General features: G+C 48.9%; 1 protein-coding gene across 3 annotated transcripts in view; it reads left to right on the top strand.

Moving 5' to 3' along the window:
- The first annotated feature begins 545 nt into the window (after nucleotides 1–545).
- Nucleotides 546–18,363, top strand: part of LOC116957168 (F-box-like/WD repeat-containing protein TBL1XR1) — a 99,225-nt gene continuing 81,407 nt past the window's right edge. Inside the window, exons 1-2 of one of the 3 annotated variants that reach the window (XM_076055197.1) lie at nucleotides 547–771; nucleotides 1,207–1,262. The gene's annotated coding sequence lies outside the window, so the exon portion shown is untranslated. Of the gene's footprint in view, nucleotides 1,263–18,363 lie in introns of all 3 variants that reach the window. The other 2 variants (XM_076055199.1, XM_076055196.1) reach the window with 2 other exon arrangements.

Raw genomic sequence — 18,363 nt, 5'->3', positions numbered from 1 at the left:
CTGGGCTGTCTGGGGGGGGGGGTTGTTTGGGGGGGTTGAGGGCGAGGGGACTGGGCTGTTGTGGTGGGGGGGGCACTGTTTTGGGGGGGGGGCTATTGGGGGGGTGGGACTGTTGGGGGCGGGACTGTTGGGCTGGGGGCGGGGCTGTTTGGGAGGTGGGGGCGGGGTTGTTGGGGGAGCGGGGGGGGGTAACTGGGGGGAGGGTGGGTGAGGGCGAAGGGCTGTTTGGGCGAGGGGGCGGGGGCTGTTTGGGCGAGGGGGCGGGGGCTGTTTGGGCGAGGGGGCGGGGCCTGTTCTTTGGTGGGGGCTGGCGAGGGGGCGGGGCTGTTTGGGAGGTGGGGGCGGAGCTGTTGGGGGGAGGGGAGGGTGGGTGAGGGCGAAGGGCTCTTTCGGCGAGGGGGCGGGGGCATTGTTTGGGTCTGACGAGGGGGCGGGGCTGGCGAGGGGGCGGGGCCGGCGCGTGGAGGGCTGGGCGGGGCTGGCGAGGGGGCGGGGCTGGCGCGTGGTAGGGGTGGGGCGGGGCTATTGGGGTGCGCGCGAGCGGCCATTGCTCGAGGGTTAGAGATCGTTACGCCACCCGCGTTAGGCCTCTCCCCCTCCCACCCCCCCCACAGTTGATCTCTCTCACCAAGGTGGCCGTCTTAACTTTGGTGACATCGAAGCCGCAGGAAAAAAATATATTTTTTTTCCCCTTAAGGAGACGAACGGAGGAGAAGCGTCGCGGATTGCGAGAGGGAGGAGGGAGGAAGGGGGGGGGAGAGAAGACCTCGGGTGCGAAGACTTTTTTTCTGGCGACACTTACGGACGTCTTTTCGTAGTCGCTTTAACACAAAATCGTGTCGGTTTCGGCTCCCCACCCCCCTCTCCTCCTCCTGATCCTTCCCCGTCCCCCTTCCAACTGCAAGGCACGCCGAGGGGAAAAAGGCGGACAAGACTTGGGAGGGGGGTGTGCGTGTGTGTGTGTGAGCGCGTGTGTGTGCGAGAGAAAATCGCGGATTAATTCCGACCAAAAGTGACTCTTCGCAGGGAGAGGGAGGGAAGGAGTGAAGAGAAGAAGGGAAGGGATAGGGGGGTGGGTGGGGAAATAATCGACGGAAGTGTTCGGCCACCGAGAGCAACGTTCGACGCGACAGCTGACCGGCAACGTAAACGAGCGATAACAAAATTTTTTTAAAAAAATTCGCGTTCAATCTTTGCCTGTTTTAGGGAGGCGACGAGGGGAGGAAGGGGGGAAGATAGGAAATCGAGGCCTACGCCATTTTGTGAGTACAAGCCTCTTTCTCGCACACACATTCACACATTCACCTCACGCGAGCGTCGCTTGTCAACAATCAAATAAAACCCGCGTCTTCACACACACACCACCACCACACACCCCTCAGCAGGGGATCGGCGCAACAAACTCGGGGATTGTTTTGGGTTTTTTTTTGTTTGTAAGATGATAAAATCAACAACTTGCTGTTTGCGCGACGCGTTGGAGCGCGCGCAGGGTCGCGCGCGCCTAAAAACCGCGCGCGCGGATTTTTGAGGGGAAGCTAAAAATCTCGAAACTTCTAATTTTTGTTGTTGTTGCTGCTTGCTGCTGGGGCGATAATAAACTTCTCCAACGCTACGGTTAACATTGTCGAAGCAAATATCACACCGTGAATAGCCACCTCCGCCACGGATAACCTCCTCCCTTCCCCTCCGTCGTCATCATGGATTCAATTTTTTAAAATATATATTTTTTACCTCAGACAATTGCTGTTAAACGTTTCCGAGCCGCGTTTGGCGGGGTTTGACTTGGGGGGGATGGGTGGTTGGTGGTGGAGGCCTCTGGTTTTGGCTCACAGCGTGATGTGGGTGGCGATCGATGGTGGTGGGTTTTGTGTTGGTGGTGGTGATGTTAGAGTAACGTCGGGGGAATCGTTATTCTGTACACGAATGTTAAACCAGAGGCCAACGTCCTCGGCCTGCGTTCACATCGAGCGAACCAACAATCCACAACGTTTCAATATAAAAGACGCCCCGGGGTTGCTGGTGTACGCTATTAGGGGCGCACTGCGAAACGTCGGCCAACCCACACCACCTCCCTCCACGCAGCCGCCGCCGCCACCACATCCTATCACAATTTACATAACGCAGATGATTATTTCGGCCTCGTTGCGATACGCCGAGGGAGGTTTCTCGGATGGCGTGAGGAGGTGGTGGTGGTGGTGCCACGGGTTAGCGTCCGAGTTGGATTCCCCGCTCACGAAGGACCACCACCACCACAGGGCCTGGGCCTCCTCCTCCTCCCCCCCTAGGTCGACTCGGCCTCAAGAAACGAGTGTACCTGTTTGCGAGTGTACCCGCTGGGGGAGAGACAAAGGCGGCCGGGCGTGGTGTTGTGTCACCCAATAACCTCGTGCGCGCAGTGCCGGTTCTTCGTCGGTTGCAGCTCGCTAACAGCACTTGCCCACTGCCACCACCACCACAACCTTCAAAAAGTCTCTTCAGGTTATACGGCGGCTGCTTTGTTTTACTTGTCGTTGAAATGCTACCCCGGGGGCCCTCCCCTAGGTCGACTGGGCCTCAAATGCAGTAACTTGATGCTGGGGTGCCGTACACACGCGCACACACTCACAAAAAAAATATCGCCACTGGGAAGACAAAGGCGGCCGGGCGTGGTTGCTGTACCTTTGTTGCCACACTCGTCCCAAACAGCTTCGGCCTTCATAAACGCTGCTGCTGCTGCTCGCTTAACAGCATTACTTGCTCCGGACATTCTGGCGGAGGGAGGGATGTTTTTGTCTTTTGTATAAACAACGTGTGACCAAGTCTATGAAATGTTGCACGAAAAACAAGTGTACATTTTATATATTTGAAACATTCGGTAGCGAAATGATGAGATGTTGGTGTATTGAGTGCGTGTAACCGCATCGATTTACCGGTGTCTGATGGACGCAGCGTGCACCGATGATGATTATTATTATTTGCATTAATGTGCGAGTTAAGTGGTCACTGTGTGAGTTGAGCGGTGACCGTGTTGGTGGATTGGTCACTGGGTTAAAGTGGTCACTGCTAGTGGAGTGGTCACTTGAATTCAGTGGTTAATGTGCGAGTTAAATGGTCACTGTGTGAGTTAAGTGGTCACTGTGTGAGTGGAGCGGTGACCGTGTTGGTGGATTGGTAACTGGGTTCAGAGTGGTCAATGCTAGTGGGAGTTGTCACTGCTAGTGGTCACTTGAATTCAGTGGTTAATGTGCGAGTTAAGTGGTCACTGTGTGAGTTAAGTGGTAACTGTGTGAGTGGAGCGGTAACCGTGTTGGTGGATTGGTCACTGGGTTCAGAGTGGTCACTGCTAGTGAAGTGGTTACTTGAATTCAGTGGTTAATGTGCGAGTTAAGTGGGCACTGTGTGAGTGGAGCGGTGACCGTGCTGGTGGATTGGCCGCTGTTAAGAGTGGTCACAGCTAGTGGAGTGGTCACTGCTAGTGAAGTGGTTACTTGAATTGAACGGTCATTGTTGGTGGAGTGGTGACTGTTGCATGGAATTGTCACTGTTGCATGGAATTGTCACTGTTGCATGGAGTGGTCACTGTTGCAGAGTAGTCACTGTTGTTGTTGCTGGGTTTGTCACTGCTAGTGGAGTGGTCACTGTGTGAGTTAAGTGGTCACTGTGTTAGTGGATTGGTCACTGTGTTTTTGCGTTGGTTACTGTTTGAGTGGTCACTGCTAGTGAACTGGTCACTGTGTTAGTGGAGTGGTGACTGTTGCAACGGAGTGGTGACTGTTGCATGGAATTGTCACTGTTAGTGGATTGGTGACTTGGTGGATTGGTCACTGTGTTAAGAGTGGAGTGGTCACGGTGAGTTAAGTGGTTACTGCTAGTGGAGTGGTCACGGTGTGTGGAGTGGTGACCGTGTTGGTGGAATTGTCACTTGCACGGAGTGGTCCACTGCGTTAGTGAATTGGTCACTGCTCGTGGAGTTGGTCACTGTTAAGAGTGGTCACTGTTAGTGGAGTGGTGATCGTGTTGGTGGAATTGTCACTTTTTGCATGGAGTGGTCCACTGTTGTCAGAGTAGTGGAGTGGTCACTTAGTGGTCACCTTTTCGTTGTTCGTGCGGTGGTTAACGTGACAGCGGAGTGGTCACTGTTGGCGGAGTGGTCATCGATGGATGGAGATAACCCCGTGGCTCCACAAACAAAGCCATGTCTTTCACCACGGTGGAATTGTCAATTGTTGCATGGAGTGGTCGCTGCGTTAGTGACTTGGTCACTGCTAGTGGAGTGATTGCTGTTGGTGGATTGGTCATTGTTAAAAGTGGTCACTTAGTGGAGTGGTTCTGTCTTGGTAGATTCGTCCCTGTTAATATTGGTCACTGCTAGTGGAGTGGTCACTGTGTTAGTGGGAGTGGTGACTGTTAGTTGGTTGGTCACTGCGTTAGTGACTTGGTCACTGCTAGTGGAGTGATGACTGTTGGTGGATTGGTCATTGTTAAAAGTGGTCACTTAGTGGAGTGGTTCTGTCTTGGTAGATTCGTCCCTGTTAATATTGGTCACTGCTAGTGGAGTGGTCACTGTGTTAGCGGGAGTGGTGACTTAGTGGTCACCATGTCGACTGGAATGGTTACCGATGGATTGAGGTAACCGTCATTGCCTCCACAAACAAAATCCCGTGTCTCTCTGACACAAGCGCTGTGTGGACAGTGGCGATAACACGCGTTTAACTGTGTGCGAGCACACGGTGACGTAGAAACACGAGAAGGTACAATACAATTTCGATTTAAAGCTTTCGTGACTGCAGGGATTCATCTTCTTGGCTCTTTTGGTAAAGTCACCACCACGTAGAATGGAAATAAAGTAATAAAAATAAAACATAATGAAATAAAATTCTCACGACGTTTCGGCCACAACACAAGTAGCCTTCTTCAGGTGAAGGAACAGAACTGTCGGGACGACATTTGAAGCGCTGTTCGTTCCCGACAGTTCTGTTCCTTCACCTGAAGAAGGCCACTTGTGTTGTGGCCGAAACGTCGTGAGAGTTTTATTTTATTATGTTGTATTTTATTTCCATTCTACGTGACTTTACCGAAATAACCAAGAAGAAGGTACAATACAACTTTTGTTTACAATACTCCCGGGGGTGTGGGTGGGGGGTGGGGGGCCGCCCCGATTACCAAACCAATCGTGGAATGCGCCCCAACTGCTGGAGAATTCCTTCTCCGAAGCTAAGGGGTTTCAGCCTGCCATGTGCTGGTGAGTGGAAAAATGGCGATTACGTGCATAAATGAACCAGGTTTCTGTAGGTTGCTTCGAGGGGGGTGGGGGGTCTGTGGTCTGTGTTGTTAGCGGAGGGCAGTGCAGAACAAACCCGTTGTACGGGCAGTGCTGAATTTATGAACGCCCGTACTCAACGAGCACCCGTCACTTACGAACACCCGTCGCTTACGAACGCTCGCACTCACAAACAACACCTGTACTTACGAACAACACCCGCACTTACAAATATCCGCGCTTTCGAACGCCCGTACTTGTGAACAACACCCGCACTTAGGAACACCCCCGTTTACGAACACCCCGCGCTTACGAACGCCTGCATTTACGAACAACACCCACACTTACGAACGCCCCGCGCTTACGAACGCCCCGCACTTACGAACATCCCGTGCTTACAAACACCCGGACTTACGATCCCACGCACCTACGAACGCCCGCGCTTACGATCCCACGCACTTACGAACGCCCGCACTTACGAACGCCCGCGCTTACGAGAACCGGCTCCCATTATTATTGTTTTTTTTTTTAAAACACCGTACTTAAAACGCGAGCTCGCACCTGCAAATTGAACCGCGGCACCATTTTGTTGTGACGGAGCGATCCTCGGCGAGATGTTAACGAGTCGGCCTCGCGCTGCGAGCGTTTGTGTGCGCGTGTGTGCGTGTGTGTGTGTGGCGGGCATCTCAATGCAAGTAGATTGTTGTGTTCCGACTTACGGAACGGGTCTGATTGCGCTCGTAACTCGTGGACTGCCCAAACTCTACTGTTGCTCACCAGCGTCTGTGCCCTCCCCGAAATATTCTCCCGCCTTCAGCTAGCAAACCTTCGCACTGATCAGCGTGGTGCAGTGTCACGTGGCGAATGCCGCCGTCCAGCAGCGGATAGGTGCCTCCTGGATATCCGTGAAGAAAAAAAAGAGCTTTGTAGCTCATCGAATTCCTCCAGTATGAATCAATATTCTGATTTGAGATTGAAGGGTCCGTTGCATCTACACGTGAACGTGTGAACGCTCTTCCTTCAGATGTTAGGAAGCTACTGGAGCTTTTAAATCATCTAGATCGACAAACTAAATTTCTTCAGAGCTGCTTGTTGTTGTTGTTGTCCCTCTCCCGCATCTCCGATGGGCACGGTTGGCCACGCACTCTCCCGCCCCGGACTGCCACATCTGTGACGAAGAGCTTTTTTGCTCATCGGATTCCTCCAGTGTAAATAACAAAAAAAAATCCTGATTCTGGTGTGGGGAGTGGTGCTCGTCGCGCCACGGTCAAACCCTTGTGTTAAATCTCAAAGATGGATTTGGCCTAATGAGAGTTCAGAACCGGATTTAAATGTCGTGGGGTTTTATTTGTGTGTGTCGTCATTGGTGACCGGCGCCGAGGCCGTCAACTCGCTGTTCTTGATAACCCGGTTGTTAGTCTGTGGGTCTCTATTTGAGTCTACGGATCTCTGTGTGAGTCTACGGATCTCTGTGTGAGTCTACAGGTCCATGTGTGCGAGTCTACGGGTCTCTGTATAGGTCTGCGGGTCGCTGTGTGAGTCTTCGGGTCTCTGTCACACTGCCCTCATCTGACCTCCACCCCGTCGGCCCACAGCAGCCTATAGCAACATGTCGGTGCACGGGTGGTCCTTCGGTAAACACGCCGACGTAGGGCCAACGTTGGCGATGTGGTTGGAAATGAAGGTTGACCCGACCTTTTGTGTTTCCCGGGTTGCCCATCCACACCAGAGGATGTCGTCCAGTCTAGACCTTAGCTTGCGAGTTCTGTTCTCATGTTTAAATAATTGTGTTGCCTGTGGATGCATGTGTGAGTTTGTGGGTGTATGTGTGAGTCTGTGGATGCATGTGTGAGTTTGTGGGTGTATGTGTGAGTCTGTGGATGCATGTGTGATTCTGTGGATGCATGTGTGAGTCTGCGGGTGTATGTGCGAGTCTGTGGATGTTTGTGTGAGTCTGGGTCTTTGTGTGTGTGTCTCTGCGTGAGTCTATGGGTCCGTGTGAGTCTATGGGTCTCTGTATGTCTATGGGTCTCTGTATGTCTATGGGTCTCTGTATTTTGTCTATAGGTCTATGTGAGTCTCTGGGTCTCTGATGTTCATAATTTTAATTGTTTGCTTAGGTGCCATAAAGTAGACTTTTGTGGGTGTGTATGGTAGATACATGTGACCACATTTCCAGGCCGTTGAACAGAAACAGTGAGCATATTTACTTAATACATACCCTATATAGTCCCAGACTATGGGGGCAGCGGAGGAGAACGTATACAGGGAAAAAAATACTTTCCAAAAATACTTTCCAAACTACGTTACGTATGCGCCGGCATGGGTCTTTGTGTGAGTGTTTGGGTCTCTGCGTGAGTCTACGGGTCTCTGCGTGAGTCTGTGGGTCTCTGCGCGAGTCTGCGTGAGTCTGCGGGTCTCTGTGTGTCAAGTTTGGGCAGCAGCGGTGAGATACGCCGTGGTGGCTAGGAGATGTTAACTACCTCGCCTGGGATACAGGAGGTCGTGGTTTTGCCCCTGACCCTGACGCCCACTGTATATTTGTAGTTTGTGTGTACTCCCCGTTTTCGCGTGGGTTTTTCTCCGGGCGCTCCGGTTTTTCCCCTTCCACATTTAGAATAAAAGTGCCACGCATTTAGTACGTACGCAAAAATCTTGTCAAATCTTGACCCCTCCCCCCCCCCGCCCTCTACGCACGCATACTATGTATACCCCCCCCAAATCTTTAATAACGGCCGATTTTAAACCACGCAGAAACGATCAAGGATTAATAATATTAGCGGTCCACCGCTGGACTACCTAACTCATTTGAAGGCCAATGTAGACAAATTATCGAGGCTTCACCCCCCCCCCCCCACCGTTTCCTATACTTACGTACATTGTCAGTAGGACCCCCCATACGTAAGCGTGCACATTTGGGTTAATCCCCCCTCCATGCGTATGTACTAAACGGATGGCCCTCAATGTCGCACGTTCCGAGTATATTTCCACTTGGTTGAGTTATTGTTTGTGATAGCCAGGTCCGCTTGTGAAAAAAAAGAGCACCATAGCTCAGTGTGGGGCCTTACCTGGTAAATAAAAAAAAATAGTTTAGCATAAATAGTTTTGAAGTTATTCTTGGTTCTTTCGGTAAAGTCACGTGGAAGGGAAATGATAATAAATAATAAAAATAAAACAATTACATTCTCACGACGTTTCGATTGCAACACAAGCAATCATCATAAAACAAATATTGCTGTGGTTTTCAAGACCTGATGATGATTGCTTGTGTTGCAATCAAAACGTCGTGAGAATTTAAATTTTTTAATTATTATTTTATTACGTCCCTTACTACGTGAATATGAATCCCTGCAGTCACGAAAGCTTTAAAAACTCAAGTTTTAAAGTTGCCCATTAGCGAGGGCATTTTTTTCCAGGCAGAGCACCCCGTGAGACTTCGCTGGCGGGGTGGTGACATCGCTCGCGCGTTTGAGAGAACGGTGTCGAGGAAGTTGGCTTTGCAGAACGAATTCTGAGGGGGTGGTGGGTGGGGGGGGAGTACCCTTTGTTGTTTTTTGTTTTCCTTTGCCTCACTCTTCACGTGAGAGGTTGATGGCTCAAACGGCTTCACTTGCAACCCGTTACGCTGTTACCCCGTTTTTTTTTATTTTGGGCTGTGATTATTACCATCACGGGTCCATGGTGGCTTGGGAGATGTTAACTGCCTCGCCAGGTGTACAGGAGGTCGTGGGTTCGATCCCGACCCTGACGCCTGGCTGCTGAACCATCCGCCCACCATGGCCACGTGGTTCCACCCTCACACGATTGAAGGCGCCCAATTCCTGTGAGCTCCCAGTGGCAAGATGTTAACTTCCTCTTCTGGTGTACAGGAGGTCGTGGGGTTTGATCCCGACCCTGATGACGCCTGCTGTGTTATTTGGAGTTTGTGGTGCCCCTCTTATCCCCGTAGTCCCGTGGATTTTTCTCCGGGTGCTCCGGTTTTTTTCCCTCCACATTTTAGAATCGACATCACGCGTTTGTAAATATTTGACTGCCTGCTATAAATTTCGACGCGATGATGGTGATGATGACCAGCTGCCACTCCGTTTGAGCTGTCATTTGTGATTGCTTGGGTGGTTTCTGCAAGAGAGCTCCACGGCTGTGGGGTGTTGCCTGGTAAAATATATTTTAAAAAAGTTTAGTTTTTAGTTTAGTCCACAGCGAGCGTAGCTGCAGAAGGAATGCGATCGCGTTTCCATTGCATACGCAGCCAAACATCCAATCATCGCTCGTTTACTTAGTCTACTCAACGTCGTACACTTTCCACAAAACACTGCATTAACTGCAGTGCACTGTACCCCAAAGCACATGGGCTGCCAAACATTAATTCATCTTTTGTTTTTACGGTGTACTATACAGTGGCATATACACTGTACAGTGTATCATGTGCCTTATATAATACTAAATTATACTATGCTACATTATATGCAGTGCAATATGCTATAGAGCACAGAGCTTACTATTCAGTACACTGTACTTTGCTGTACAGTATTCTAAGAACAGTACTACGCAGTGCAGTACGCTACAAAGTACAGTGCTGTATAGTACCGTGTGCTATGTGGTACAGTGCTATACAGTACAGCGGAGGAGAAAATACATAAATTAATTGCTATGATATGAGTTAAGTGATGACGTCACCCTGCTGCTCTATATAAAACCGGGAGCAAGCGAGGGCTTTACCATTCTGGCGAATTGCCCGATGATGCTGGATGTATTTACCAGCGAAACGTCGTACAACTCAAAACTGTAAATGTTGTGGATTCACTCTTCAACACACCGGTGGGCTAAAGTAGTGAAGTATCTTGTCTTTTGTCAACGTGACACTTTTTTTTTGCTGATTGGCCGTGTCGGGTGGTGGAGGGTTACGACACATTTATAAATAAACGCGATCTAGGAATAGGTTTTACCCTTTTAACTGGCACAAAAACTGACACCTTTATTCAAGGCATCATGTTTGCAATGACCACAACACAAGCAGTCAAAATGCAAACAAAAAGACAACTCTGATAATAATATGCACTGTCCTTGAATTTGATTGGTCCACACCCGAGACAGACACCAATCAAATTCAAGGACAGTGCATATTATTATCAGAGTTGTCTTTTTGTTTGCATTTTGACTGCTTGTGTTGTGGTCATTGCAAACATGATGCCTTGAATAAAGGTGTCAGTTTTTGTGCCAGTTAAAAGGGTAAAACCTATTCCTATATCTTGTTTCTGGCAAAGGAGGTCTCATAATGTAAACGCGATCTAACCCAAAAAAACCTTTATTATGAAACTACGTGACGGTTTGCGCTGGTACCACTCTCAAGTCGTCGAATAACGATATGTTTCCGGGGCGGGAACGCCGATGGATGTTGGCGGTGTGGATGACATCGCTCGCGTCAAGAGAGTGGGCCCAAGGAAGTTGACTTCGCGGAACCAGTTCTGAGGGTTTGCCCGCTGTCGTGCGCTGCAGCACCCTGTGGTGCACGCTGAGGCTGTTGCACGTGCTTGTACGCCGAACTTCTTTCGCACCGCACGCAGCCACCGGTGCCGGTCGGAGGTGCGTGACGGGGCGCGGTTGCGAGTGGCCTGCACGCGTTACCCGCGTGTGCGTGTGCGCTCGCGTTTACCGTTCTAATTTGGCACGTGACCGGGAGACCTTCACGAGTAGACACGTTCGCAACGACGAATTTTGACTTAAAACATTCGTGACCGCAGGAATTCGTATTCTTTGGCTCTTTCGGTAAAGTCGCGTAGATCGAAAAAAATAATAAGACGATGGTACAGTACTCTGCAAGGCTACTGGCTATAAACAAATATTTGTTCGTGAAGCCATCCATATATACAGACACAGTATCAACCGAGAGGATTGTTATGAACCCAGCCATCATTGGAAAGATGTCATCAACCACTTTGGGTCATGACTTGATTTGTGTTTTCTTGTCAACCTCCACCGTCAAGCAGTGTGGGTGTGTGGAACGAGGGACAATGATTGCCTTGGCGGCCCCTTGATTGGTGTTGACCCCACTGCCATTGAAAGTTGTTTTCTCCTACATTAACATGAGCTGCCCCGCCCATGCTGCTGACACACTTGGGCTATGCCCAACTCTAAACCTTTATAAACAGTTTCCCTTTAGAGGCTAACCACCCTTTTTCTGATGGCGACCGCTTGTGTTGCGATCAAAACGTCATGGTTTTTGTTTTTATTTTATTTTTATTACTGAAAGAACCAAGAATAAGTCTACATTATAGACTGCCAGTACACTCACTGAGGTTAAGAACCAGGCTACAGTCTACATTATCGACTGCCAGTGCGCTCACTGAGGTTAAGAACCAGGCTACAGTCTACATTATCGACTGCCAGTACGCTCACTCAGGTTAAGAACCAGGCTACAGTCTACATGAGTGTTTTTTTTGTTTGTATTATTTTTATTCACTTTTTTTCATATCTACGTGACTTTACCGAAAGAACCAAAGAATACGCGATGATGATGATGACGGCGATAATGACGACGATCACGGAAACGATGACAATGATGGCGACGATGGCGATCTGTGCAAGTCTATGGGTCTCTGTGTTGCCTGTAGATCAGTGTGAGTCTATGGGTCTCTGTATTGCCTATAGATCAGTGCGAGTCTATGGGTCTCTGTGTTGCCTGTAGGTCAGTGTGAGTCTATGGGTCTCTGTGTTGCCTGCAGATCTGTGTGAGTCTATGGGTCTCTGTATTGCCTATAGATCAGTGTGAGTCTATGGGTCTCTGTGTTGCCTATAGATCAGTGTGAGTCTATGGGTCTCTGTGTTGCCTGTAGATCAGTGTGAGTCTATGGGTCTTATATTGCCTATAGATCAGTGTGAGTCTATGGGTCTCTGTGTTGCCTGTAGATCAGTGTGAGTCTATGGGTCTCTGTGTTGCCTGTAGATCAGTGTGAGTCTATGAGTCTCTGTGTTGCCTGTAGATCAGTGTGAGTCTATGGGTCTCTGTGTTGCCTATAGATCAGTGTGAGTCTATGGGTCTCTGTGTTGCCTATAGATCAGTGTGAGTCTATGGGTCTCTGTGTTGCCTGTAGATCAGTGTGAGTCTATGGGTCTCTGTATTGCCTATAGATCTGTGTGAGTCTATGGGTCTGTATTGCTTATAGATCAGTGTGAGTCTATGGGTCTCTGTGTTGCCTGTAGATCAGTGTGAGTCTATGGGTCTCTTTGTTGCCTGTAGATCAGTGTGAGTCTATGGGTCTCTGTGTTGCCTGTAGATCAGTGTGAGTCTATGGGTCTCTGTATTGCCTGTAGATCAGTGTGAGTCTATGGGTCTCTGTATTGCCTGTAGATCTGTGTGAGTCTATGGGTCTCTGTATTGCCTATAGATTAGTGTGAGTCTATGGGTCTCTGTTGCCTGTAGATCATTGTGAGTCTATGGGTCTCTTGTGTTGCCTGTAGATCATTGTGAGTCTATGGGTCTCTGTGTTGCCTGTAGATCAGTGTGAGTCTATGGGTCTCTGTATTGCCTATAGATCTGTGTGAGTCTATGGGTCTCTGTGTTGCCTGTAGATCAGTGCGAGTCTATGGGTCTCTGTGTTGCCTGTAGATCATTGTGAGTCTATGGGTCTCTGTATTGCCTATAGATCTGTGCAAGTCTATCGGTCTGTGTTGCCTATAGATCAGTGTGAGTCTCTGTATTGCCTATAGATCTGTGTGAGTCTATGGGTCTCTGTGTTGCCTGTAGATCAGTGCGAGTCTATGGGTCTCTGTGTTGCCTGTAGATCATTGTGAGTCTATGGGTCTCTGTATTGCCTATAGATCTGTGCAAGTCTATCGGTCTGTGTTGCCTATAGATCAGTGTGAGTCTATGGGTCTCTGTGTTGCCTGTAGATCATTGTGAGTCTATGGGTCTCTTGTGTTGCCTGTAGATCATTGTGAGTCTATGGGTCTCTGTGTTGCCTGTAGATCAGTGTGAGTCTATGGGTCTCTGTATTGCCTATAGATCTGTGTGAGTCTATGGGTCTCTGTGTTGCCTGTAGATCAGTGCGAGTCTATGGGTCTCTGTGTTGCCTGTAGATCATTGTGAGTCTATGGGTCTCTGTATTGCCTATAGATCTGTGCAAGTCTATCGGTCTGTGTTGCCTATAGATCAGTGTGAGTCTATGGGTCTCTGTGTTGCCTATAGATCTGTGTGAGTCTATAGGTCTGTGTTGCCTGTAGAGCAGTGTGAGTCTATGGGTCTCTGTGATGCCTTTAGATCTGTGTGAATCTGTGTTGCCTTCAGATCTTTGTGAATCTGTGTTGCAGATCTGTGTTAGTCGATGGGTCTCTGTGTTCCCTGTAGATCTGTGCGAGTCTATGGGTCTCTGTTCCCTGTAGATCTGTGCGAGTCTATGAGTCTCTGTTGCCTGTAGATCTGTGCGAGTCTATGGGTCTATCTGTTCCCTGCAAATCTGTGTGAGTCTATGGGTCTCTGTGTTGCCTGTAAATCTGTGTGAGTCGATGGGTCTCTGAGAGGTGTAGAGGAAGAGAGAATGGATATCGCTCTACATCTCTCCCCTATGCACTGTGAAGAAGGGCCATTGCCCCAGACGTAAAACCTTTTTTTAATTTTTTTCCCTTTTAAGGTATTCTGTTTGTCGTAACTTTCTGACCCAGTGCCCCTACTTGGACACGTGTGGAAAAAGAGCTTCATAGCTCATCGGATTTCTCCAGGCATAAATACAGCTTTGGATTCCGATGAGTGAGTATTTTTTACAATTTTTCTTACTATTTTTTTACCAGGGGCCAGGGGTAATATCCCACAGAGCTGCTATGAGCTAGCTCTTTTTGCAGAAGAGATCTGGCCATCGCAAATTATATAGCTCAACAAAGTGACAGCTTATCCTCATCATCGTCGTCGTCACATGGAAATGTATTTGCAGCAGCCAAGTACTCTAAACGCCGTGATGCTGATTCTAAATGTGGAGGGGACAAACCGGAGGACCCGGAGAAAAATCCACGCGACCATGGGGAACGAGCGAGAGAGAGAGACGCAAACTCCAAATATCCATACTCTTTGGTTCTTTCGGGAAAAGTCTCACGTAGGTAGAAAAATAATAGGTCATGACGTTTCGATCGCAACACGGGCGATCGTCATCAGGCGAGACAGCCACAGCAAGAAAAAAAAACTGCCAAAGCCTTGCTGTGGTTGTCCCGCCTGATGACGATTGCTTTTGTTGCGATCGAAACGTCGTTGATTGAATTCATTTTATTTTATGCCTACGTGACTTTACCGAAGAGTATGCTTCAAATCGCTTTAAACTGTTGTCATTGCAGTTGCGTATTTAATGTGGCGCAGCACCCTGTGATGTTGTAGGAGAAAACATTTATTGACAAAGTCTATTTAATTAAGTATGAACGTGTTACCTTTTATTTTTCTACCTACGTGACTTTTACCGAAATAACTAAAGGGTATGGGATTCCTGCAGTCACGAAAGCTTCAAATCAAGATACAAATATACGGTAGGCGTCAGGGGTCGGGATCAAAACCACGACCCTCCTGCATACCAGGGGCGCTGGTTAGCATTTCTGAGCCACTGACGAGAGTGACAAGCAAGCTCCAAATACACAACAGCCATCGTCAGGGTCTCGATCGAACCCACGAAACCTCTTGCATACCGGGCGAGGTAGTTAACCTCTCCTAGCCACACCGTGCGATGATCATGAGAGAGAGAGAGCGAGAGCGAAACACGCCAACTCCAAATATGCAGCGGGCTTCAGGGGTTGGGATCGAACCCACGGTCCTCCTGCGTACCAGGAGAGAGGTAGTTAACATCTAGCCACAGAGTAATAGCCAGGGCAAGCCCGGCAGATCGGAACCCATCGAGGGAAGGCCTCGTCCACCCCTATCATTTGTGTATCCCCCTCCCCCCCCCACTACTCCCATTCTGCTACTGTCCTCTATCCCTAAATGCCCTGAGCTCTCTGTTGCCTGGGCTCCCCCGGTTCTGGTTGCTGGTACCGAATTCCGGGGAGTGGGGGAGGCCGAGAGCGGGGGGGGGACAGAAATCCTTTGGAAACAAAATTAAAAAAAAAACTAGTTCGGTTGAGTTGTTCCCCCCCGCCCCACCCCCCGTCTGCACTCAGCCCCCCCCCTACCCCCCCTCCCCCCTTCACCGCTAGCATCCGGCGCGGTAATTTTGGCAGCGGTTGTGCGGTGGGGACCGCCTGTGTTGTTGTTGCCGGGACTTCTCTCTGGCCGGTTGTTTGCCGCTGCCGCCGCCACCACCACCTCCTCCTCCTCCTCTGGATGATGATTACAGCAGTAGAGCCCCTCTTGACGAGCACCCCCTGGTCAATGACTAATAGCCTAACGACAGACCTCCATAGAGCCCAATGTGCAGTGTATAGTGATGTAGTGTATAGTGATGTAGTGTATAGTATTGTAGTGTATAGTAGCTTGCTTACCGACTATTCCCCTGTTAACAACGGGCTGTTGTGGGTACAGTATACATAAATTAATGCATTGATTAACCACGTTTCTTTACCATTACGTGTTTTTAATGTCAACATCTTTACGTATTAATATCCATATATCCATTGTTTTGATTTAATAAAGTACCTTTTTTGGGTGAAAACGGGGGGGTAACTTCCGATGCTATCGGAACGAATTAAGCCTGAAACCGTGTATCTCCTATACTCGCTTAACGACCAAATCACTTAACAACCGGTTACGTGGACCCATTTACCATCTTTAAGAGGGATTCCACTGTAATACATCACCATCCTTCAATGCCGCGTGTTATTTTTTCGTGACACGAATTGGATATACAGGCACTTCTCCACTTACGAACATTCGACTCACGAACTTTCAGAGATACTAACAAAACCTTCCGTACCTCCAGTTGCAGCTGTTCGGACCGAGAGTCGTAAGTTCAACCGCCGCGCAATAGATGGTGGCGGTGGCATCTACATCTGCAGAACATGAAGAACCAGTGGCATCTACATCTGCAGAACACGAAGAACCAGTGGCATCTGCAGGACATGAACAACTGGTTGCATCTACATCTGCAGAACGTGAAGAACCAGTGGCATCTACATCTGCAGAACATGAAGAACCAGTGGCATCTACATCTGCAGAACATGAAGAACCAGTGGCATCTACATCTGCAGAACATGATGAACCAGTGGCATCTACATCTGCAGAACATGAAGAACCAGTGGCATCTACATCTGCAGAACACGAAGAACCAGTGGCATCTACATCTGCAGAACACGAAGAGCCAGTGGCATCTACAGAACGTAAAGAACCAGTGGCATCTACATCTGCAGAACATGAAGAACCAGTGGCATCTACATCTGCAGAACACGAAGAGCCAGTGGCATCTACATCTGCAGAACATGAAGAACCAGTGGCATCGACATCTGCAGAACATGAAGAACCAGTGGCATCTACATCTGCAGAACACGAAGAACCAGTGGCATCTACATCTGCAGAACATGAAGAACCAGTGGCATCTACATCTGCAGAACATGAAGAACCAGTGGTATCTACATCTGCAGAACATGAATAACCAGTGGCATCTACATCTGCAGAACATGAAGAACCAGTGGCATCTACATCTGCAGAACATGAAGAACCAGTGACATCTACATCTGCAGAACATGAAGAACCGGTTGCATCTACATCTGCAGAACATGAAGAACCGGTTGCATCTACATCTGCAGAACATGAAGAACCATTGGCATCTACATCTACAGGAGATTATACAACTTTTGAAGCCATTCGCCATGTTTAGTAAACATGCCGTACAACGTGTTTGGAATCGACGGGAGTAATGTTGGGAACAAATCTCTGGAACCTCTTGGAACCTAACTCGTTTGTAAGTAGAGCGGTCCCTGTATATAACGAGATGAAATTGAATCAATGTATGCTGGAGGAGAAATCCGATGAGCTATAAAGCTTTTTTTCACAGATGGTCCAGTTGGGGTATGGAGTAAGAACGTTACAAACACAAACAATACAAAAACATGATAGTAGTGGAAAGCACAAGAAAGGTGGACAAATTGGTCAAAGACATAAAAATGTAACTAAACCATCCAATCAGCCAAAGCCCACTGAGGTATTAACTTATTTTTGAGAAGCGACCTTGGACACAAATGATAGCTCACAAAAGTGGCCTATCATTTGGACATTTATAGCGGCAAATTCATATAAATGTATTGGGGGAATGCATTGTAGCGTGGATGCGAATTTGATATGCGACGTGATCGAGCGAACGGAACTACTACGTCGCAGCACGAGTGGGAATAAGCGGTGGTCGTAACGGCCTCCTTAGCGTAGCATCGTCATCGCACGAGGCATTGGGATGCTGCTGGATGCTTCTAGTAGATGCTACCCACGCGCACCCTCGGTCTTTGGTCAGCCTGGATATACAACGTGATCGAGCGGTCTTTGGTCAGCCTGGATATACAACGTGATCGAGCGGACGGAACTACTACGTCATCGCGCGAGTGGGAATAAGCGGCGGTCATGACGCCTGCCTTGGCCTAGCGTCATCATCATCGCACGAGGCATTGTGTTGCTGCTGGACGCTTCTAGATGCTACACACAGGCCTTTGTCTTTGTTTAGGCCTGCGTACGCATCTCCCGCGTTATCGCGGATTGTGTTTTACCCCCCCCCCCCCCATATACATTGTTTATTGTAATGCGATTTTTGCCATACAGAGATACAGAGACACCGAGAGACCCATTGAGATACATAGATACTTTGACACAAAGAAACCCAAATAGATACTTATAAAGACATTAATTCTATAACTCCGATTTACCAAGCTTGGGCAAGGCAGCAAAAACAGTCCCAGACCACATCAAGATAACAACCACACAGTAAGCAGCAGCAGTAGTAGTCCCTCAAAAGAATGGCCACATTAACATTGCACTATCAAATTTGCCAAACTTGAAAAATGGCACCGGTGAAATTAACTGGGTCGGTGTTGCGATGCACGGCATCTCGTTGGCGAGATCTTAAATTCCTTGGATGGTATGCAGGAGGTTATGGGTTCGATCTCAGCCTGTCTTTGGAGTTTGCATGTTCTCCCGTTTTTCCCTCCACGTGCGTTTTAAGAGTGTTTGGCTGCTG

The sequence above is a fragment of the Petromyzon marinus genome, chromosome 70 (genome assembly GCF_048934315.1).
Source record: "Petromyzon marinus isolate PM22_M1 ecotype Great Lakes invasive population chromosome 70, UKy_Petmar_22M1.pri1.0, whole genome shotgun sequence".
NCBI lineage: Eukaryota > Metazoa > Chordata > Hyperoartia > Petromyzontiformes > Petromyzontidae > Petromyzon > Petromyzon marinus.
The sequence above is the reverse complement of the archived record's forward strand: the minus strand, read 5'-3'. Positions and strand labels throughout refer to the sequence as shown.